Below are 24590 nucleotides of genomic sequence, written 5' to 3'. Positions count from 1 at the left end.
GGAGAGGGACCTGGGGGTCCTAGTGGACGACAGGATGACCATGAGCCAACACTGTGCCCTTGTGGCTAAGAAGGCCAATGGCATCCTGGGGTGTATTAGAAGGGCGGTGGTTAGTAGGTCGAGAGAGGTCCTCCTTCCCCTCTACTCTGCCCTGGTGAGACCGCATCTGGAGTATTGTGTCCAGTTCTGGGCCCCTCAGTTCAAGAAGGACAGGGAGCTGCTGGAGAGAGTCCAGCGCAGGGCAACTAAGATGATTAAGGGAGTGGAGCATCTCCCTTATGAGGAAAGACTGAGGGAGCTGGGTCTCTATAGTTTGGAGAAGAGGAGACTGAGGGGTGACCTTATCAGTGTCTATAAATATATAAAGGGGGAGTGTCACGAGGACGGAGCCAGGCTCTACTCAGTGGCAAACAATGATAGGACAAGGGGTAATGGGTACAAACTGGAACACAAGAGGTTCCACTTAAACTTGAGAAGAAACTTCTTCTCAGTGAGGGTGACGGAACACTGGAACAGGCTGCCCAGGGAGGTTGTGGAGTCTCCTTCCCTGGAGACATTCAAAACCCGCCTGGACGCATTCCTGTGTAACATTATCTAGGTGTTCCTGCTCCGGCAGGGGGATTGGACTAGATGATCTTTCGAGGTCCCTTCCAATCTCTAACATACTGTGATACTGTAAAAGAAACAACAGTTGCTGTTGCAGTAAAGGAAACAAATAGTGATTGGATTTAAGGGAGAAAAAAAAAATCACAGTGAATCTCTATCCTTGGAGATATATAGAACTTGACTTGGAAGGCCCTTAGAACCCTGATGTAACTTTGAAGTTTCTCCTACTTTGAGCAGAGGGTTGGTCCACAGGTCATAGAATCATTAGGGTTGGAAGGGATCTCTGGAGATCACTTAGTCCAACCCCCTGCAAAGACAGGGCAACCTAGAGCAAGTTACAAAGGAACACATCCAAGCACATTTTGAATGTCTCCAGAGAGGGAGACTCCGCATCCTCCCCCGTCAGCCTAATCCACTGCTATGCCACCCTCAAACATCCCTTTAAGCCTAAATAAATCTGTGATTTTGTGGTAACTTCTGTTTAGAATCATTATCTATACTTGTGTAGCAGCAGGAGTTATTGAGGGGAAGTACTGTTAAAATACTGGACCAGTTAAACAATGGATGACATACTGAATATAATCCAAGTGTGAACTTAAAGTTTGATTTAAGCACAGTACTTGGCAGTTACTCTACTGTCTAAGATGAGTTGTATGGTACTTCTCATGAATTTTATGAAATCAAATATTTCAGTCAGATTAAGATGGTTATCTAAAAGGTAGCTTTAAAAATTTATTTTCAAATTTCTGTATCTGGTTTACTGCGTTAGCATATCCAGTTTTTGAAGTTCTATGTTTAAATAATGAAAGAAAACGTGGGAGCTAAAGTATCTTGCACAGTGGTGTTTTCTAAAGGGTGTTACTCAAATCAGTCATAATTACAAGTTCAGTTACTACATAAGACTTCTATTCTTTGTTTCCTGTTCCTATGGATGGACTTTTAGAGGCTGTCATATAGCTTTAACTCAGTGTTGTTTCACAGTAGTGATATTTAAAGAATACAAATTGATAATTTCTACAGAACGTATTCTTTTAACTGTTGAAAAGTTATATGTTGGTATAGGATCTCATTTTGTAGGTGAGTGCAAGAAGGAATGCACTTCTGTTTTAAAGCAGTGTTCAAGTGTTAAGACTGTGTCATGGTTTAAACCCAGTTGGTGACTCAGCCATGCAGCCCATTCCCTCATTTCCCCCCCCCCCCCTTAGCTCCCGGAGGGATGGGGAAGAGAATAGAAAGAATGTAACTCCCACGGGTTGAGATAAGAACAGTCTAGTAACTAAGGTAGAACATAAAACCACTACTGTTACCACCAATAATAATAATGATAAGGAAAATAACAAGGGAAGAGAATACAGCTGCTCACCACCCGCTGACTGGTACCCAGCTCGACCAAGCAGTGAACCAGCCCTTCCAGGTAACTGCCCCCAGTTTTATGTCTTGGGCATGACATGCTGTGGTATAGAATACCTCTTTGGCTAGTTTGGGTCAGGTGTCCTGTCGTTGCTTCCTCCCGGCTTCCCCTCTTCCCTGGCAGAGCGTGAGGCTCACAAAGTCCTTGGTCAGAGTAAACATTACTGAGCAACAACTAAAAACATCGGTGTTATCAGTGCTGTTCCCAGGCTGAAAGTCAAAAACACAGCACTGCACCAGGTACTAAGAAGGAGAAAAAATGATTGCTACTGCTGAACTCAGGACAGACTATTAATAGTAAATACAATTTCTGAAGATGAATCTATAAGCTGTTTAAAATTGTGGCTTTGTTAATAAGCTATGAATAAAAAATCAAGTTAATTGTAACACTTGTGGTTTTAAAGTTGCTAACTATTGTCAGTACTCCCTTGTATGGGATGGGAATACCTGTCAGGAAAAAATTGATGACAGAGAAAGCATAAGATCTGTGTATATTAATATTATGACAAAATATCTAGTCAGTCATCAGTAAAATGAGACTATTAAAGCATGTGTGGGGTTTTTTAATCCATCAGGAGAGGTATGTTTGTAGATACATGCAAGGATCAGAGTATGCGCATTAAGGTTGTATCTGTGTGTGGTTTCTTTGTGCTCAGGAAAAAATAATCAGATGGTGTCAAATGCAGAGATTAGTAAGAAAATGTATGACAATGTATTTTATGTGAAAACTTATTTTGTAAGAGGAGACTCAGCATACCTTATGGTGTAGCAAGCAGTCTGAACTAATTTATTTGTTTGCATGGCTTTTGGGCTATAGCTGGCTCATGTCTAAGTAGTGTTTACTGAATGGTACTCTAATATTTCACCTGTTTATGACACAATTCCCAAGCTTTTCTTCTATCATTTTTCTTCTTCCGTTTTTGAGCTTGTGACCATAGGGTTTATTTTTTTTTTAATTTTTTTTTTATTTTAATTGGAGGTGTGTGTGGGGAAGGTTTTTTTTTTTTGTGTGTGTGTGTGTGTGTCGTGGTTTAAACCCAGTCAGGTAACTTGTTCACTCACTCCCAGTGAGTGGTGCCGAGCTGAAAACAATCAAGGTCCGTGTCCGTCTTCCCCCCCCCCCCGCACCAGAGCTCTCCCCTTCCCCGCTCCCAGAGGAACAGGGAGGAGGATCGAGAGAGTGCAACTCCTACGGGTTGAGACAAGAACAGTCCAGCAACAAATCACCACCGCTACTATCAGCTAAAACAATGATAAGGGAAAATAACAAGGGAAGAGAATACGATACCACTGGCCAAGAAAGCGAGTTCCACCACGAAGCCCCCTGTCCTTCCGGGTAACTCCCAGTTACCCCCCACCCCACGGGCATGACGTGCTGTGGTATGGAATACCTCCCCGGCTAGCCCGGGTCAGGCGCCCCGTCTCTGCTTCCTCACAGCTTCCCCTCCTCCCTGGCAGAGCATGAGCCTCACAGAGTCCTTGGTCAGGGTAAACATCACTTAGCAACAACCGACAACATCGGCTTCACCAACGCTGTTCTCAAGCTAGAAGTCAAAACACAGCACTGCACCAGTTAACACAAAGGAAAAACATGACTGCTACTGCTGAACCCAGGACATTATCCGCCCCTTATTCCATACCATTCACGTCGTGGGCAGATCCCACATTTTCAATACAGCATCGCTCTCCCATATATATACATACAGACCAAGAGGAAAAAATAATTTTCTTAGTGCATGGACCAATCCCTATAATGCTGCCGAGTCCATTCGGTCCATGATGTTCCAAGTTCATTCTCTGTTGGGATGATGGCTGGAGGGAAGTCAGGGCCAGTCGCTGGTGACCTGGAGACATCTAGTTGATGGGCTATAAAAGCATTACACAGCAGGCAATGGCATACAACTGAGTTCACTGGCTGTTTTCCCCTAAAATCAAATCCCCTTGAGGTATACATTGGACTTCCCCATCTTCCCGCATTACCCACCAAGTATATCCAGGTCCCTGAGCAAAAGCAATCCCACGAGTGGGTTTGCCTTTACCTGAAGCAGGAATAATCCAGACTGTCTTCCCCAGCAAATTCTTCATATGCACCACGGGAACTTTGTCCCCCTCTGCAATATGTAAAAGTTCTGACTGGGCTGGGCCGGCCCTGTTGGCAGATCCTCTGATGTTGACCAACCAGGTGGCCTTTGGTAAGTGTGTATCCCAATGCTTGAAAGTTCCCCCACCCATTGCTTTCAGTGTAGTTTTTAACAGCCCATTGTACCGTTCGATTTTCCCAGAGGCTGGTGCATGGTAGGGGATGTGATATACCCACTCAATGCCATGCTCTTTGGCCCAAATATCTATAAGGTTATTCCGGAAATGAGTCCCATTGTCTGACTCAATTCTCTCTGGGGTGCCGTGTCGCCACAAAATCTGTTTCTCAAGGCCCAGGATGGTGTTCCGGGCAGTGGCATGGGGCACAGCGTATGTTTCCAGCCACCCGGTGGTTGCTTCCACCATGGTAAGCACATGGCGCTTGCCTTGGCGGGTTGGTGGCAGTGTGATATAGTCAATCTGCCAGGCCTCCCCATATTTATACTTCAACCATCGTCCTCCATACCAAAGAGGCTTTAACCGCTTGGCTTGTTTAATTGCAGCACATGTTTCACACTCATGAATAACCTGGGCAATAGTGTCCATTGTTAAGTCCACCCCTCGGTCACGGGCCCATCTATATGTTGCATCTCTGCCCTGATGGCCTGAAGTGTCATGGGCCCACCGGGCCAAAAATAATTCACCTTTCTGTTGCCAATCTAAGTCCATCTGAGCCACTTCAATCTTAGCCGCTTTATCCACTTGTTGGTTGTTCTGGTGTTCCTCAGTGGCCCGACTCTTGGGTACATGGGCATCTACATGACGTACCTTCACCACCAGGTTCTGCACCCGGGCAGCAATATCTTTCCACAGTGCAGCAGCCCAGATGGGTTTACCTCTGCGTTGCCAGTTGCTCTGCTTTCATTGCTTCAACCACCCCCACAGGGCATTTGCCACCATCCATGAGTCAGTATAGAGATAAAGTACTGGCCGCTTTTCTCGTTCAGCAATGTCCAGGGCCAGCTGGATGGCTTTCACCTCGGCAAATTGACTCGATTCACCCTCTCCTTCAGCAGTTTCTGCAACTTGTCGTCCAGGACTCCATACAGCTGCCTTCCATCTCCGATGCTTTCCCACAATACGGCAAGAGCCATCAGTAAACAAGGCATACTGCTTTTCACTTTCTGACAGTTTATTATATGGTGGGGCCTCTTCAGCGCGCACCACCTCCTCCTCTGGTGACATTCCGAAATCTTTGCCCTCTGGCCAGTCCATGATGACTTCTAGAATGCCTGGACGACTGGGATTTCCTATTCGAGTTCGTTGTGTGATTAGTGCAGCCCATTTACTCCATGTAGCATCAGTTGCATGATGTGTAGAGGAGACCCTGCCTTTGAACATCCAGCCCAGCACGGGCAGCCGGGGTGCCAGGAGGAGCTGTGCTTCAGTGCCAATCACTTCCGAAGCAGCTCGAACCCCTTCATAGGCTGCCAGTATCTCTTTCTCAGTTGGGGTATAGCTGGCCTCAGATCCTTTATATCCCTGACTCCCAAAGCCGAGGGGTCGATCTCGAGTCTCCCCTGGAGCTTTCTGCCAGAGGCTCCAGGTAGGACCGTTCTCCCCAGCTGCAGTGTACAGCACATTTTTTACATCTGGTCCGGTCAGGACTGGTCCAAGGGCTACTGCATGAACTATCTCACGTTTAATTTGCTCAAAGGCTTGTTGCTGCTCAGGGCCCCATTTAAAATTGTTCTTCTTCCGGGTCACATGATCGAGAGGGCTTACAATCGAACTGTAATTTGGGATGTGCATTCTCCAGAACCCCACTGCACCCAAGAAAGCTTGCGTTTCTTTCTTATTAGTTGGTGGAGACATTGCTGTTATCTTGTTGATCACATCTGTGGGGATCTGTCTACGTCCATCTTGCCATTTTATTCCCCAAAATTGAATCTCCTGTGCAGGTCCCTTGACCTTACTCCGTTTTATGGCAAAACCGGCTTTCAGCAGGATTTGGATTATTTTCCTCCCTTTCTCAAAGACTTCTTCCGCTGTATTGCCCCACACAGTAATGTCATCAAGGTATTGCATGTGTTCTGGAGCTTGCCCCTGTTCCAGTGCAGTCTGGATCAGTCTGTGGCAGATGGTAGGGCTGTGTTTCCACCCCTGGGGCAGTCGGTTCCAAGTGAACTGGACACTCCTCCAAGTAAAAGCAAACTGTGGCCTGCACTCTGCTGCCAAAGGAATTGAGAAAAATGCATTGGCAATATCAATCGTGGCATACCACTTGGCTGCCTTTGACTCTAGTTCATACTGCAGTTCTAGCATGTCCGGTGCGGCAGCACTCAATGGTGGTGTGACTTCATTCAGGCCACGATAGTCTACTGTTAGTCTCCATTCTCCATTAGACTTTCGCACTGGCCATATGGGGCTATTGAAGGGTGAGCGGGTCCTGCTGATCACCCCCTGACTCTCCAGTCTACGGATCAGCTGATGGATGGGAATCAGGGAGTCTCGGTTGGTGCGATATTGCCGCCGGTGCACTGTTGTGGTCGCAAATGGCACTTGTTGTTCTTCAACTTTCAGCAACCCCACAGCAGAGGGATCTTCTGAGAGACCAGGCAAGGTGGACAGCTGCTCAATTTCCTCAGTCTCCAAAGCAGCAATACCAAAAGCCCACCGGTACCCTTTTGGGTCTTTGAAGTACCCTCTCTTGAGGTAGTCTATGACGAGAATGCATGTAGCCTCTGGACCAGTCACAATAGGGTGCTTTTGCCATTCCCTCCCAGTCAGGCTGATTTCAGCCTCCAGCACAGTCAACTCTTGGGATCCTCCTGTTACTCCAGAAATATAGATGGGTTCCACCCTTTGACAGCTTGATGGCATCAGGGTACACTGTGCACCGGTATCTACTAGAGCCTTATACTTCTGTGGGACTGATGTGCCAGGCCATCTGATCCACACAGTCCAGTAAATCCGATTGTCCCTTACCTCCACCTGGCTGGAGGCAGGGCCCCTCTAATGGTCGTCACAGCATTGGACACTTAAGTCGTGTTGAAAGGGATTATTCTTCATTATCACAGGAGCTGGAGTAAAATCAGCTCTTCCACTCCATCTGGGAAACTGCTCACCAGAGACTGAAGCCGTAGCTCTCATGGGACGATCAGTCTTGGCCCTTGCTCCCCTCTTCAGTTCACTCACCCGTTCCTCCAAAGCTGAAGTAGGTTTTCCATCCCACTTTGTCATGTCTTCTCCGTGATCCAGCAGGTAAAACCATAGGGTACCCCGTGGCGTATACCTTCTGTATCTCCTCTCTTGAACAATAGGACGCCTTTTGTTAATAGCTGAGATGTGTGTTGGTACACGTGAGGAGCTGGATAAATCAGATACATCGTCCCTCAATTTGTCGTGGTCCTGGGACAGTTTTTTCACAGCTGAGATGATGGAAGGAGTGAGATTGTCTTCGAACTCTCGGAGTTTATGAACCATTTCATCCACTGTTAGTGGTACTATGTCATTCCAGGTCACTGTTGCCAATGAATGGGCATATGATGACGGTGCATTCCGTGTAAGTTTTCGCCACATGGGTCGTGTACATTCAACTTCATCTGGATCTATAGGTGTATCCCCGTTATTCGGCTTGATGTGATAGATCATCTCTACGATGGCCGATTCCCTCAGAGACTGGATGCCTTTGTCTATAGTAGTCCACTTGGCCGAAGGACTCGTAACATCGTCCTTGTACGGAAACCTTTCTTTCACAGCTGCCAAGAGCCTCCTCCAAAGGCTGAGGGACTTTTTCTCTCTTGCAATTGCTTTGTCAATTCCCCCTTCTCTAGCAAGTGATCCCAGCTGCTTGGCTTCTGTACCTTCTAGTTCGTGACCATCGGCCCCATTGTCCCAGCATCGGAGTAACCAGGTGATGATGTGCTCCCCTGGTTGACAGGTAAAATCTTTTCGCATATTCACTTAGCAACAACCGAAAACATCGGCTTCACCAACACTGTTCTCAAGCTAGAAGTCAAAACACAGCACTGCACCAGTTAACACAAAGGAAAAATATGACTGCTACTGCTGAACCCAGGACAGTGTGTGGTTATTTTTGGATTGTTTTTTAGGAAGTTGCTGAAGGTTGGTACAGATGAGCTCCCAAAATATTCTGGAAGGCTTCACTTCTGGAAGGGAGAGGCGCTAAAGGCAAAGTTGTTTAAAAAAGTGAATATAAGATGACTGAATAATTCTAGTCTGGAAATTGATATGAAGTTCTAAGATGCAGAATAATGAAATACCAGAATTACACTTCAGTAAGAATGATGAAGGCAAAATGTTTAACTAGTTAAGGAAAAAAATTGTTGGAATTAATAAACAATTTATCCCACCCTTCTCAATAATATCACATAATTTATTTCAATTATTTAAAAAGTTTTGGTGTATTTAAAGTGAAAAAGATAAAATGTACAAATAATTAAAGTTACACAAACCTGAAATATTACATTACAGGACTGCTATATTTAGCCATATTCACTCTGAGGGAATTACTGTTACACATCCAGCTCCTGGTAGCTTTAGACTGTACCTCTCTTCAAAAAGGAACTTTATAAAGTATCTAATTTATTAAGATGACTTTTTAAAGTATAATCTGAATATTATATTTTTTACACTGATAACTAAAGTTTCCTGTTGGTTTATTTTGTTTTTAAGTTTTTTTTTTTTTCCTGTTCAGAATGTAGACATTGCTAATATTAGAAGGTGAGATGAATTTGTCCCCTTCATTTTGCTCAGTTGGAAATTAATATTCACACAGTAATCCATTGGTGCTAATAGGATTAAAGGTTTTGTGAAGAAGTTCTTTACTGTGAGGGTGGTGAGGCACTGGAATAGCTTGCCCAAAGAAGCTGTGAATTCTCCATCCCTGGCAGTGTTAAAGGCCAGGGTGGACAGAGCCTTGGGCGACATGCTCTAGAGTGAGATGTCCGTGGCCGTGGCGGGGGGTTGGAATGGAACGATCTTAAGGTTCTTTCCAACTGTAACCATTCTATGATTCTATGATATGAAGCATACATTTATAGTGTTGAATTGTTTTCATTGAAGTTTTTGTGCAAGTGTAATGCAGAACCTAAAGAAGTGGTGTGCTTGAAAGGAAGAACCTGATTTGATCTAGCGGTTATAGGTGGATACTTGAAAAGACCAACCTACTAGTTTTGCATGTTACTTTTTTCTTTGAAATCATAGAATAGATAGGGTTGGAAAGGACCTTAAGACCATCTAGTTCCAACCCCCATGCCATGGGCAGGGACACCTCCCGCTAAAACATGACACCCAAGGCTTCGTCCAACCTGGTCCAGAACGCCGCCAGGGATGGAGGATTCACAACCTCCCTGGGCTACCCATTCCAGTGCCTCACCACCCTAACAGGAAAGAATTTCTTCCTTATATCCAATCAAAGTTTCCCTTGTGTATGTTTTAACCTGTTACCCATTGTCCTGTCACTACAGTCCCTAATGAATAGTCCATCTCGAGCATCCCTATAGCTCCCCTTCAGATACTGGAAGGCTGCTATGAGGTCTCCACACAGTGTTCTCTTCTCCAGGCTGAACAGCCCCAACTTTCTCAGCCTGTCTTCATACAGGAGGTGCTCCAGTCCCCTGATCATCCTCGTGGCCCTCCTCTGGACTTGTTCCAACAGCTCCATGTCCTTTTTATGTTGAGGACGCCAGAACTGTACACAGTACTCCAAGTGAGGTCTCACAAGAGCAGAGTAGAGGGGCAGGATCACCTTCGACCTGTAGCCAACCATATGCTGAGCTGTCTGTGATGCGAGCACACACTGCCTGCTCATGTTCATTTTCTCATCGACCAGCACCCCCAAGTCCTTCTCCACAGGGCTGCTCTGAATCTCTTCTCTGCCCAGCCTGTAGGTGTGCCTGGGATTGCTCTGACCCAGGTGTAGGATCTTGCACTTGTCATGGTTAAACTTCATAAGGTTGGCATCAGCCCACCTTACAAGCATGTCGAGGTCCCTCTGGATGGCATTCCTTCCCTCCAGAGTATCAATTGAACCACACAGCTTGGTGTCATCGGCAAACTTGCCGAGGGCGCACTCAATGCCACTGTCCATGTTGGCGACAAAGATGTTGAATAAGACGGGTCCCGACACTACTTGTTACTGGTCTCCAGCCTGACATTGAGCCATTGACCACAACTCTTTGCGTGCGGCCATCCAGCCAGTTCTTTATCCACCGAGTGGTCCATCCATCAAATTGAGGTCTCTCCAATTTAGAGACAAGGATGTCGTGTGGGATAGTGTCGAATGCTTTGCACAAGTCCAGGTAGATGACATCAACTGCTCTACCCCTGTCCATCGGTTCCGTAGCCCCATCATAGAAGGACACCAAATTGGTCAGGCAGGATTTCCCCTTAGTGAAGCCATGCTGGCTGTCACCAAGCACCTTGTTGATTTTCATGTGCCTTAGCATTCTTTCCAGGAGAATCTGCTCCAAGATTTGGCCAGGCACAGAGGTGAGACTGACTGGTCTGTAATTTCCTGGGTCGTCCCTTTTCCCCTTCTTGAAAATGGGGGTTATATTTCCTTTTTTCCAGTCGTTGGGAACTTTACCTGACTGCCATGATTTTTCAAATATGATGGCCAGTAGCTTAGCAACTTCATTCGCGAGCTCCTTCAGGACGTGCGGATAGATTTCATCACCTCCCATGGACTTGTGTGCATTCAGATTCTTAAGACGATCTTAAACCAGATCCTCTCCTACAGTGGGCCTAGGTTCTTCATTCTCACAGTCCCTGTGTCTGCCTTCCAAGACTTGGGTGGTGCAGTCAGAGCCTTTGCCAGTGAAGACCGAGGCAAAGAAGTCATTCAGAACCTCAGCCTTCTCCAAATCCTGTGTAGACAGTTTTCCCAATATCTTCCAGAGGGAGCCTACATTGTCCCTAGTCTGTTTTTTATTTGCTACGTACCTGTAGAATCCCTTCCTGTTATCCTTAACATCCCTAGCCAAGTTTAATTCTAACTAGGCCTTGGCTTTCCTAACTTGGTCCCTAGCTTCCCAGATGTCCTGGGTTCAGCAGTAGCAGTCATTTTTCTCCTCCTTGGTAGCTGGTGTAGTGCAGTGTTTTGACTTTCAGCTCGGGAACAGAGCTGATAGCGGTGTTTTGGTTTGGCCAAGGACTTTGTGAGCCTCATGCTCTGCCAGGGAGGAGGGGAAGCCAGGAGGAAGCAGAGACAGGACACCTGACCCAAACTGGCCAAAGAGGTATTCCATACCACAGCACGTCATGCCCAGGATGTAACTGGGAGTGAGCCGGAAGGGCTGGGAGACTGCAGGGATGGAGGAGGTATCGGTCAGAGCTTGGTCGGGCTTGGAGGGCGAGTTATCGGTCAGCTGGTGCTGAGGTGTTGTATTCTCTTCCCTTGTTATTTCCTTTATCATTATTATCATTGGTGGTAGCAGTAGTGATTTGTGTTATACCTTAGTTACTAAACTGTTCTTATCTCAACCCGTGGGAGTTGCATTCTTTTCAATTCTCCTCTCCATCCCTCCGAGAGCAGGGGGAGGGCAAGAAAGGGGGGAAGTGAGCGAACGAATTACCTGACTGGGTTTAAACCACAACACCAGACAGCATCCCTGTTTTCTTCTTAGACTGCCTGTCCTTGCTTCCACCTTTTATCAGTCTCTTTTTTTCCTTTGAGTTTTTCTCAGCAGCTCCTTATCCATCTAAGGAGGTCTCCTGACCTTCTTGCTGCACTTCCTTCTGGTTGGGATGCAACACTCCTGAGCTTGTAGCAGGAGATCCTTGAATATCAACCAAGAGTCTTGGGACCCCCTGCCCTCTAGGGCTGTATCCCATGGGACCTTATTACGCAGGTTCCTGAAGAGGCTAAAGTCTGCTCTTTTGAAGTCCAGGGCAGTGAGCTTGCTGCATGCTCTTCTCACTGTCCTGAGGATCTCGAATTCCACCATCTCGTGATTGCTGCATCCAAGGCTGCCCTGGAGCATCGCATTTCCAATGCGCCCTTCCCTTTTGGAGAGCACGATGTCAGTCATGGCACCTCTCCTTGTCGGCTCCTCTATGACTTGCAGAAGGAAGTTGTCTTCCACACAATCGAGGAACCTCCTGGATTGCTTTTGGCCAGGCCGTACCATCGCTCCAGCAGATATCAGGGTGGTTGCAATCCCCCATGAGAACGAGGTCCTGTGAGCGTGAGGCTTTTCCTATCTGTCTATAGAGTGCTTCTTCCGCAGGTTCTCCTTGATCAGGCGGTCTGTAACAGATCCCCACAGTAATGTCTCCCATAGCTGTTTTCCCTTTAACCCTGACCCACAAACTCTCTGTTAACTGCTCACCTGTCCCTAGACAGAGTTCCATACTCTCCAGCCTATCTCTAACATAAAGGGCAACTCCCCCTCCCCACCTGCCAGGCCTGTCTTTTCTAAAAAGCCTGTAACCTTCCATTCCAACACTCCAGCCATAGGAGCCATCCCACCATGTTTCTGTGATGCCTGTTATATCATACCCCCCTAGATGTGCACTCATCTCTAATTCCTCTTGTTTGTTCCCCATGCTACGGGCATTTGTATAGAGGTATCTGAGCCATGCTCCAAATGAAGCCAGCTCATTGGCTGTAGTGGTTGGAATATCTCTACAGTCTTCCCTTCCTTCCCCAGCAAGGTTGGAGCTTTTCAGCTGAAGAGTGGAAGACACTTCTCCAATTCCCCTATTCTAACAACTTACTAAATAGAGTGAATGGCATTATGATACTTGACTTTATCATTCTTCTTTACTTGGTGTTAATATAAGTATGTAAGTTTCGTGGAGTTTTACTCATTTTGTCTGAACCATTTGTAGTTAGCAGTATATGATTTCTGCCCCTGGCATTAGATAAAGCATGAAAGTTTTCAAGTACTAACTGCTTCTGTTTCAAGTACTTCTGCTTCCCCCACCCCCCAGTCTTTTTTATTAGTTGGAAATTATTTAAACTGGTTTGGAAGAAAAACTTTTAAGTCTGCCAGTTATAGACAGATAAATATTTAATGTTATTGAAGTTTATAAGATTCACATGAAACAACAAAATATCTAGGTTTGCTTATATTAGTGAAGTAAAGTTTCAAATTAATAGGGTTTGAATGAGACTTTGATTATATTACTTTAATGATCTAGGTTACTGTTGATTATACCACCTTTATTTTATGACTTGCTAAATTCTAACAGCATTTCATCATGAACCCTGTTCTTTTGAATTGGGGATTTGATATATCGCCTCTGAGTTAAATTGCTGGCATGTTCAATTTGCTGATTATTGTAGTTCACTTTATGTACTATTTCCCTGTCTATTGATGAATTTTTTTTAAGCCTTTGAGTGCTATGTGATTTCTTAGCTTGATTTCTTGCAGAAAGAAACACAGATGTACCAAATATTGGTAGAGAAGGTTCAGAATCGGCAAGAGGAGTGCAAGTCTGAAGTTTTAAGGCAAAGCTTAATGAAGACTGGCTTGGCTGAATGTGGTATAAGCCCTAATTAGTCCTCCCCTGCCACGTTATCTTAGAATCAAATCAGTCATAACTTCACTTCATAAAATTGACCAATATCATTGTAGCGCTGCATTGGGAGTCAGATGTTGTTTGTCTATATATAGTATATCTATGATAGATGAGGGTTAAAGGGCGATATTCACGTTAGTGATGCAAAGCTGCATGAAGCAAGTTCTCCTTAGTTGTGCTTCATGTGGAACAGCTCGTTTTGTTCTTTGTATCTCCCTGTACTAGGGAGAGAAGCAGAGAAAGTGTCTTGGTTTAAATTTAGAGTTTCTGATGATAGTGCCTTGTTTCTTTCCATCCCTGGCAAAATATATGGACTCTATGAAGTGTGCCAGAATTCTCAGGTTTAAATGTTGTTTTTAAATGGTTCTGGCAATACTGGGGCACCACTTTGAGAGGACAGACTTTGCAATTTTAGGCTACTTGGTTACCAGGAGGTACACTTAAATAGCAAAACAGCCTCATCCCGTCTTCCAACCTGAAACAGTTTTACAGAGCTGAAATATAGTTTTTAAATTCTCACATGCTTTCTTTCTGAAAATCTAAATAATCCCTTCTAGTCTGTAATAAAATTGAGTCTATAATGGAGGAACATTTCTGACCCAAATTATGAAGATATTCACGTCCATTTTTCTGGTTACTTTTTTTATTTAGAGTACTGCTCAACTTGATGAGGGTTTGTTTTTTTTTTTATGCATTAAACTCTTAAGTGGGTGTTTAAAAAAAAAATCCATTCTCCTTTACATCTGTGGAAGTAGCTACTATCAGTTGTCATTGGTAGCAAAGGGTAATTTATAAGACAAACTGCTTTGACTTGCCTTTCTCTCCTACTCTGTATAGCGTTTGTTGCAAAAAGCAAGTACTTCAGGTTTTCATCACATCTTTTGTAGTCACAAAATCATGGAGCTTTATGTTTCTTTGGAACACTAAATAGGGTAGTGTGTGCCAAAAAGTTTATGTAATCCTGAATTTCAGAATATAAACTCTAAAGTCAGTTATCAAGAGATGAAATTTTTTATGTTTGAAAACAATTGTTTTATTAGATACCAATGCTACATTATTATTTTTTTTTAAAGTTACTTTTCCTCTCATGTTTAATCTTGCCAAGCAGTATGTTTTTGAAAGATGTTAGCAACCTTAATTAAAATGTTAAATTACATTAAATATGTTGGGATTTTTTTTTTAAATAATGTTAGCGTACTGTCCTTTAGAGAGAATATATCTTATCTGTATGTTGTGCGAGCAGTATAAACTACCTCTTGTAAACGAACCAAATGGAACAAACTTTGGATAGTAAATGCTATAAAATTCCAACAATAATTGCATTACCAGTAAATTGTGCAAATGCATCCAATGGGGTAATGCAGCCAAAGCTCTTTATGTGGTTCTGCACATAGTCAGTAAAAACACTGATTTGTTTAATCTTTTTCTGCATAATGGTCATGGCACTTGTTTATTTTTAAGTCCTTCCATCTAATAATTTTGGAAAGCATCAGCTAATTTAAGTTATATTTTACAGGGTGTGAAAGTCTCAGGCAGTTGTCTGAGGTGGTTGTTGAGTAGAGGAGATACTCATGACCCTGCTGAGGAAGAGGCTTCATCATGTGCTGTCTCTCTTCCATCTAGCAGCTCAGAAGTGTGGGAGTGGATTAAATGAGGGGAGGAAACTGGGTGTGTTACAGAGGACTGTCATAGAGCCTTTGGATGGAGGAATTGCATCACTGTGGTAAGGGGATGAGGGGGAATAATACACCAATCCAGAGGAAAAGCCTCTTAACTGCCTACGGTGCCATACAGCATCTCTTACAGATGTGTATGGAGCTTAGGTTGAAAAGCAGGCAACAAGATTAGGACAAAAGGGAATAACATCACAGGTCAATATTAATTCCAGTATAAAAAGGCAGTGAGCTGCTTTTGAAATGCAACACACTATATCTGTGTTTATAGAATTTTCCATTGGCATTGATTGTGGTTCTCTACAGAGATGTTATAGTTGTGCATCTGTTTCCTTAGTGTGTATTAAATAAGCTTAGAGGTTTCTTAATTGTTTTTCAAAGACAAAGAAGAGGCAAAAATGACATGACTGCAAGACTTGTGCAAAATCAGTTACTGTTTCAACAGGTATCTTTCTTCCTAGTTTTATTTTATAAAGTTTATGAATCATATGAGAGAGTTCAAGGACAGAAGTGCCAGATTAAAAGTTGGAAGACACTCCTGAATTAAATAGATTTTGGTCCAGTCTTCAGTCACTAGGTTTTCAGCCTGGTTAAGATTCAACATAATTAAAGTCTTTAAAATATAAATAGTGTAAGTACAGTTGTTTTTAGAAAAGGGTAATGCTACTACTGGCTAACATGAGACATTCAAGAAGTTGAAGAAAAACAGGTTACTACTTCCTCTCTCATACCTGTCACTACTTTGTTAACAAAGATATGTTGCAACCTAAAGCGCTTTCCATTTGACAGAGCTGCTGTATCCATCCCTTTTAGTTGCTCTTTCTATATAGCTCTTAGCTGTTTTCTTTCAATAACATGAACTTTAACATCAGCCACTACTTGTGTGCCTGAGCCAGCAAAAGGGCAATGCTCACCAGAAAGAGCACAATTAAAAATATACTTTCTTTGTTGCAATACAAGTTGCATATGTAATATGCAACAGATGGAAAATAAATTTGTGAACTACTGAAGTAGCTCGGGGCTTTCCCTTTGTTTGAATTTCTTAGCTCTGCAGCAAAGTTAGGTCTTTACAGTTTAATTCTATGGTTGCTTCTTCAGAACAGAAAGAATTAAGTAGCTTTCAGTAGTGTTAGAATCGTTGATGTGGAGAGGCTCATAAAGAGGATATTTATTGTTTAAAAAGATGTAAAAGGGGCAGTAATAAACTCCCTGAATAACTAGATTCTCCCTGACAGAAGTTTTAGCTGTTTTATTTTGCAAAACTGGTGAACATAACTACCCTACTATTAGTGTAATAGTCTAATAGCTATTAATGTTATTGTGACGGAAAAAAATGTGTATTTTATTGTAGCTTTTTGAAACATATCAATACTTTGGTTTAGGTTTTACTACCTTATCAGTAGGACTTGATCTTGTGTCACTTTTCTAATGAGAATGAGCCACTAGTATCTAACTTCAGCCACTTCAAAAATTCAGAGGAATCCCATGGGATAGGGCCATAGAAGAGAAGGGAGTCCAAGAGAACTGTCTGGAGAAGAGAAGGTTCGGGGTGGCCTTATCATTCTCGACAACTACCTGAAAGGAGGTTGTAGTGAGGTGGAGGTTGGTCTGTTCTCCCAAGTAACAAGTGATAGGACAAGAGGTAACAGCCTCAATCTGTGCCAGGGGAGGTTTAGATTAGATATTAGGAAAAATTTCTTCACAGAGAGGGTGATCAGGTATTGGAACAGGCTGCCCAGGGAAGTGGTGGAATCGCTGTCCCTGGAAGTGTTCAAAACTGTGTAGATGAGACCCTCAGTGATATGCTTTAGTGGTGGCATTGGCAATCCTGGGGTGATGGTTGGACTTGATGATCTTAAAGGTCTTTTTCAACCTAGTTGATTTTATAATTCTAAGAGAGCTGGTCATTATTTAAGCACCACTTCCTTCAAGCCCAAGACCATTTCAATAATTTTTAATTTCTCACCATTTAACGGAATGCCCCTTCATGAGATATTCAAAGAAATTTCTCTTCTTCTATAACAATCACTATGTCATTTTTTTAAAAAGTTCAATTTTAGGCAGCCAAAAGAATTCTGAATTACGTATTTGGAACAGTACAAACTTATTCAGTGTACTTGTCACAAATCTTTCATTCTCTTGATCCTTTTGTCTTAGTTCGGTTCATAGAATCATAGAATAGTTAGGGTTGGAAAGGACCTTAAGATCATCTAGTAGGTCATCATTCAACAGCATCCTTTGGGAAACATTATAATTTATATTTAAACCAGATGTCCTAAATGAATTGTTTAGAATGATGGCCAGATGTCAGGTGGATACAGTGAGCCTAGAAGCCCTTAAAACATGTAATTACTGTGAAAGTTTTCCTTAACTTGCTTTACTTTGAATTTAAGAATTTCAACAGCCACTGTGGCTAATAAGTAGATTAAGATCTCTCTGAAATTCCTGACAATCCGCTTTATTCTGAACCATCTTAAATAATTTTTCTTTAGTAACAGTGAATTTAATAAAAGAATAAGTAATTATTAAGATCATAAACAGGTGAAATGATATGGTAAACAGAGGGTACAGAATCCTGAATGAAGCAAATCATCTGATTACAAGTTAACTCATGGTCAAAACAACATTATTCGGTTATACTTTAAATGGGGAAAAACCCCAAACAAAGCAAAGGACATTCTTTTCTGCCTCTCTGATAAAGATCAGAGGTATCACTATTATAATTTTTATGTGTATGTGTGCATATGCATTGCATACCTGTTACAGAACTTCTTGAAACATATTAAAAATGCAGGACAACAAAAATCTTTCTCTTTTGGACCCTAAGAAAGCCTAAGCAGCAAAACATTGTTTTACAAAAGTTCAGTAAGATGTTTAGATAGGTAAAGGTGGAAAGAGTCTAAACTTGTGAGAAAATCATTATAAGCAAGATGCTTTCTCAGCAATACGCACTTTTGTAGCCCTGCATAGGTATCATAGCTAAGATGTTACTCAGACTGAAATGATTCACTCCATTTTAATGAAGTTTATTTTCAGTGTTGACTAACTAAACTATCATCGAGACAAACTAACTACACTCTTACTGGAAAGTAGGAAATCCCTTCTTAACTTAGAGACATAACAATTTTTTTTGCACTTATGAACTTTGCCTGATTGCACAGCAAAAGTCTAACTACAAGCTTCCTCTCTTTCTTTGACACCACTTAATTCAAAAATAGTGTCATCATCAAATGCGATTTTGAGACACCATTTGGGAATAATTGAGGTTTTTCAAGCAATATACCATGGAAAAAATAGAGAAGTAATATTTTAAGAAACCTCTGGGCACTAACATCAATTAGTTATCAAGTCAGAAAAACTGAATAGAGGATCCTTTTCTTATCAATGAAATTCAGAAGAAGTTAAAATGTATTTACTAGAAATTTTTCATTGCATAACTTTGTGTACAAGTTTCCTAAGCTGCTTTAGAGAATATTTTCTTTAATCTGATTGGCTAAAAATGTTTCATTGCAGTGGCTTCCCATAAGGTAATTAGGGAAAGAAATTTAATAAGTAGCTGCTTTTCTTTTTGAGTGACAAATTGAAATAAAATACTTTTTCTATTAAAAAAAAAGGTTCTTGGCCAAGCAGTTAGCTGGACAGAAAATTTGTTTATATATATTTTAGGGTAATAAACAAACAAACAATATTTTTGGGAAAGCAAAATATTAGCCTTCCTTAGGAGTAGGAACAGAATGATGTACTACTTACATTCAAAAGCTTCTTCACTGTCATTGTCTTCATCAGAACTGATTTCAGCATATTTTGGTTTCTCATTAATTGTGTTACGTTTGCGCTTGTTCATTTTCACACGTTCACAAAGCGGCATGGTGGATTCAATTTCTGCCAGGAGCTCAGGAGGCAACTCCTTTAACACTGACTGATCTATGCTGCCTAGTAATGGAGAACAAGAAGAGTAAATGTGAACCTGAAGATAATAAGGGCCTAACACTGCAGTCCTTTCTCAGAAACTGCTTATAGGATATCTACTAACAAAAACCACCACATTTAGATATACTTGGATGTATTTGACAGCCCTTTCTAAAGTTGCACTTACTGTTCACACTGCAATTAGAAATTAACATAATAAATTGCATACGTGTCTCCTTCAATAAAATATTTTCTCAGGCATATATTCCACAGAGGCCAAGCTCACCTTCCTTGCATGTCCTCTCTGAGCATTTGATAGAGGATGTTTCAGTAGGTTTGGGTCTACCTCCCTTATGTATCACCAGCTTACAGTCTAACAAATCACTTTGGGTCACTGCTATAACTACACTGATAAAGCCTCCTGTGTCAGACATACATGCAGGTAGGAAAGCAGTTTCTTTCTGGATTAGCTCAAACAACATTCAAATGTTGTGCTAAATCAAATGAAATATTACTCTTACTCCATATCAAGAGTGCCTTCTTTCTTGTTGCATAGCCATGTCATTGCAACTACCACAGCACAGACTCACAGCTTAATTCTACTACAGCCACTCAAATAAAAGGGTCTACTTTAGATGATTAAGAACTAAAAGAAAAAAAAAAAAAAAAAGTACTTCCCTACTTTATAAAATGCTCAGAACATAAACACCCTTTTAAAATAGTTAAATACCGTTACAGTATAGCACTTAGAGACTACAGTGCAAATGGCCACACAACTGCCTGTGACTGATGAATAGCTTACTGGTTAAAGCTGAAAATTTTCAGCTATTCTTTAGCGTGGAAATTTAATTATATCCTTCCCACAGTGCTTTCCCTTAAAATGCTCCAGTATGTTCTTTATATCTCAGTCCTTTGTAATCAGAGGCCCTTGCCCAGCAGGATCACACTCCTCCAAATAATTCCATGCCCTGGAGAGTTTTAAGAACAGAAGGGGAATCACAGGGAAATCAAAATCCTTTTTTCAAAATGGAATTTAAGGTATGAGGAAATTACATCTGCTCATAAGACAAAAGTTCCGCTTTTATCTCAATACCATATCATCAGCTGAAAAACACACCATCAAGATGAATACTGATGAAAATAATCTGAGTTCATTTACTTCAGTGGCTTAAAGTTTATGGAAGGGTATACAGCTACATCCTATAAACAGGATATAACCCTCTATTAAGCCCCTTACCCCACCTTTTGACTACATCCATGAAGGGATAAGTCCTGAGCTCAACTCACATACAGACACCTGGAAGAAGGCAGGAGACTGAAATCCCCTCACCACCACCCAAAGGACCATGCCCACATGATTCTCTGCTGTAATGGATTTGGCGGGAAGAAGTGGTGTTAGGAAGATGTGCTCAAGCAGGTTCTATGGAATGATATAGGACATCTTTCAAAATATTTTTTTCCTTATCTACCCCAATACTAGCACAAAAGGAAGGCTCCCAGCCTCGGGCTAAACAAAAGGAGATGCTAGAGCTCCCTGGTTATATTCCAGTCCCCAGCTATAGCCTTGAGAAATAGGACCCAGCCGGGTTGGTGGGTCAGGGAAGAATCTGGACACAGCAACTGAATAATTCCATGATGTTAGTAGGGGTCATCACTGCATATTGAAATGCATTGTTGCAAAAAAAATTATGCAAAATAGCTGTAGCTTTTCCCAGAAGTAAGAGGAACCTGATCAGGCATCCAAGCCCATGAACCAAAGTCAGTTTCAGTCTTTCAACAAGTTGCTCTGACAAATTAGTTAATACATTTCTATCACTTACATGTGCCAAAGTAATTTTCTGAAAGTGAACTAATTAAACAATGAACTCCTAAATCAGCAAACAGACAAAGAATTGTATTTCAGATAAACCAAAGTACAATGAAACTAGTAATTTGGTTAAGTTTATTGTTGCTGCTAAGACCTAGATGTGCAACATGCAAAGTTGACTCTTATTGTCAAGAGAAGACTTAAGGATGCTTGAGTGATCAAGAATCAAAATATTTACCTTAGCAGCAAAGACAAAAATAGGAAATAACTCAAGCAGCCTCTAGGCAAAGCAGTATGCTGAAAATGTCTCATATTGTACTGGTAACAGATCAACATAAGAAAGGACTCCAGTGTGCAACTACTGAACTCCTGCTGTCTATCAATAACAGTTTATCCAGCATCTCCTGATAGCAACTTATCCAGCATCTCCTTCTGAAAAAGCAACACCAAAACCAAAGGCCCCATAGAATACATAAAATGCCCATCATGTTAGATAAATGCCATGGGACTTTTATGCTGCTGCAACCTACTGCTGACTACAAATAATAGTCATTATAGGCTTTGAAAAAGTCATCCGGAATTAAAAAAACCCACAAACACACAAGCATAGAAAACAGAAAAATCTAGATGCATTGTTTTAGCTCTGTGACATAAAGATGATTAAGCAGAAGTAAATTTTTTAGCTGCACCTGTAAAAATATGAAGAGGACCTTCAAAGAAATAGCAAATCTTCAATCAAATTTCAGATCATGATAGCAGAGAACATAGTATATTTAGGAAGACTCGTAGCAAGCAACGAAAACCTGTGTTTAAAGTTCTGTGTTTTACAGATAATGAAATCCTGTAATAACAATATATACAATGAAGGAATAACATTCAACATTAGATTCTGCGGTGAAATAATCACTTTTTAAAAAAACAAAACTAAAAAAAACAAGCAAAAACCCAAAACCAAACCAACTTCCCCCCCCCCCCCAAAAAAAAAAAACAAAAACGAAAAATAAACTCAAAAAACCCCGAACAGACCACCAAACAAAAAACAAACCGACAAATTCTTTTCAGGTGAGATTTGAAGACCCAAAAGGTGTTTTGGCACAAGTCTTAAAAAACATGTACTCATTTGTCCTAGAACTAAACCTTGCGTTACATACATGTTGTTATTTTTGGAAAGACAGTCCTTCAAATATATTATAAGACAACTCAGACATCTCCTTAACACAAACAGCTACAGTTTCTCCCATTACTCATATCTGTTTCAAACATTAACAAAGTAAAATATGTCTTGTTCAGAATGCAGTAACTGTAAAACTGGTAACAGCTCCCATCTCAACACAGCTGATCAGTATGGCTATAAGAAGCAGCAGAGAAGGTATTTTTTGAAGCTCTGAAAAGAACGGACAGCAAACATGATCTCCTCATCATAGGCACAGACTTGAAGGGAAAAGTTTCATGGATTCCCCCAACAGCATACATTTGCATTAAAACCAGGATAAAAGGCATTCACAGATGTTAAAACTAGAAGAAAAAATATGTTACGGTTCATTCTGACCTGGGCAAAACAGGACACAAAATTTTACCCTTTAACAAAGTACTATGAAAAAAAAAAACAAAAGCAAAACAAAAAAAAAACAAGAACCCAGAACAAAACAACCAAAACAACCAAACAAAACCACACACACACAAAAAACCCCAAAACAAAACCCAAAAAACTCCATAACCTTCTTCTGAGCTAGAGTGCAAAAAAATCAGAGATCAGGAGAGAGAAAAGCATTGCTTCTTCTGTCAATGCCAAAAGGGACTGTTGGGACGGTTCAGTCTTAATCACGGACTACAGCTACCCCAGAGACTGCAGTGATAGGACAAGGGGTAACGGGTTAAAACTTAAACAGGGGAAGTTTAGGTTGGATATAAGAAGGAAATTCTTTCCTGTTAGGGTGGTGAGGCACTGGAATGGGTTGCCCAGGGAGGTTGTGAATGCTCCATCCCTGGCAGTGTTCAAGACCAGGTTGGACGAGGCCTTGGGTGATATGGTTTAGTGTAAGGTGTCTCTGCCCATGGCAGGGGGGTTGGAACTAGATGATCTTAAGGTCCTTTCCAACCCTAACGATTCTATGATTCATATAATAGCTTAAGAAATTTTCAAACTTGTCTATAAAATTTGATTAAAATGTTACTAGGTTTATCCATGTGCACAACAAAGGTATGATTTTCAAATTTAAAGTTTATTGAAACAATGGAAAAACCTATGGAATTGCAGCACATATAGCATTAATTTTAGCTTAAAACACATCAATTTTGCTGAGTTTTATAATGAATAGGCATTAGTCCCTTAAGATGGAATGACTATCTAAATGTTGTTTTGAACTAGATGAACTAATTCATGAATCACAGCAATGATGATGTTGCCCCAAAAGTGGGATAGTTACCCAGTGTGCAGAATGCCAATGCATACACAGAGTTGAGGTATTTTATTGTCAGCTATTTAGCAAAACAAGGTGGTAGGTGGAAGCTACACAAATCAACCAAACCTTAGGTTTTTTGTACATCAGATTATATACCTTTCAGAGAACAAAGAAATTACTTTTCATTGGTCAAAAGTTACCAAATCTATGATTAATTAGTACTCTATCATCTACAGGGTAAATTTTCCATGTAAATTAGCACACAAGCTCTGTGAAGGGGGGGAGGAAGCTTTATTGGTCCTGAATTGAGTCAGTGGTTGTGAACTCCCCCTGCCACCTTTACCTTTCACCCAATTACTGCCATTCCTTGTTGACTACTTGTTTTTCCTAGGACTTATTTTGTCTTCAGCACCTTCTGGTGCAGATGTTCTCCTTTTATCAGTCCTTTAGCTCTGCCTCCAAGGTTGAGGTAGTTCGTAAGGAATGTACTGCTTATACAAAGTCTTGTTCTTCTAAGCGATGCTGTTAATCAAGCTAGGAGCAACTGGAATATATCCAGCTCTACTGAGGGATAGATGAGTTGGGAGTCTATGGGTGAGAATTAAGGGACAGGCTAATATGGGGGACACTGTTGTGGGCGTTTACTATAGGCCACCTGATCAGGAGGAGGAAGTTGATGAGTCCATCTATGGGCAGCTGGAAATAGCCTCGCAGTCACAGGCCCTGGTTCTCCTGGGGGAATTCAAACCACCCAGATATTTGCTGGAGAGATAAAATGGCCAACACACACAGTCCAGGAAGTTCCTGCAGGTCACTGAAGATAATTTTTTGTTACAAGTGGTGGGGCCAATGAGGAAAGGTGTGTTGCTGGACCTTGTACTTACAAACCAGGAAGGACTGGTTGATGACATAAAGGTTGGGAGCTGCCTTGGCATTATCGATCACGAGATGATAGTGGAACTTGGGATCCTGTGTGGGGGCAGCAAAAAAGTAAGCAGGACTAGAACCCTAAACTTCTGGAATGCTAACTTCAGCCTCTTCAAAGACCTACTGAGAGGAATCCCATGGGATAGGGCTCTAAAAGAAAAGGGAGTCCAAGAGAGCTAGTCATTATTTAGGCACCACTTCCTCCAAGCCTAAGAACAGTGTAAT

The 24590-nt window shown here is 41.8% G+C and overlaps 1 protein-coding gene across 6 annotated transcripts in view; it reads left to right on the top strand.

Annotated features, from left to right (window-relative positions):
• Positions 1–24590, top strand: part of LOC133262194 (nipped-B-like protein) — a 181673-nt gene that overhangs the window by 35361 nt on the left and 121722 nt on the right. Inside the window, exon 2 of one of the 6 annotated variants that reach the window (XM_061441138.1) lies at positions 15702–15765. The exons of the other annotated variants lie outside the window; for them this stretch is intronic. The gene's annotated coding sequence lies outside the window, so the exon portion shown is untranslated. The remainder of the gene's footprint in view (positions 1–15701; positions 15766–24590) is intronic. 6 annotated transcript variants of the gene reach the window in all.

This window comes from Pezoporus flaviventris, unplaced genomic scaffold (genome assembly GCF_033815535.1).
Source record: "Pezoporus flaviventris isolate CSIRO_AGI_PZ_B2104156 unplaced genomic scaffold, CSIRO_AGI_Pfla_v1 ptg000193l, whole genome shotgun sequence".
Lineage (NCBI taxonomy): Eukaryota > Metazoa > Chordata > Aves > Psittaciformes > Psittacidae > Pezoporus > Pezoporus flaviventris.
The sequence above is the reverse complement of the archived record's forward strand: the minus strand, read 5'-3'. Positions and strand labels throughout refer to the sequence as shown.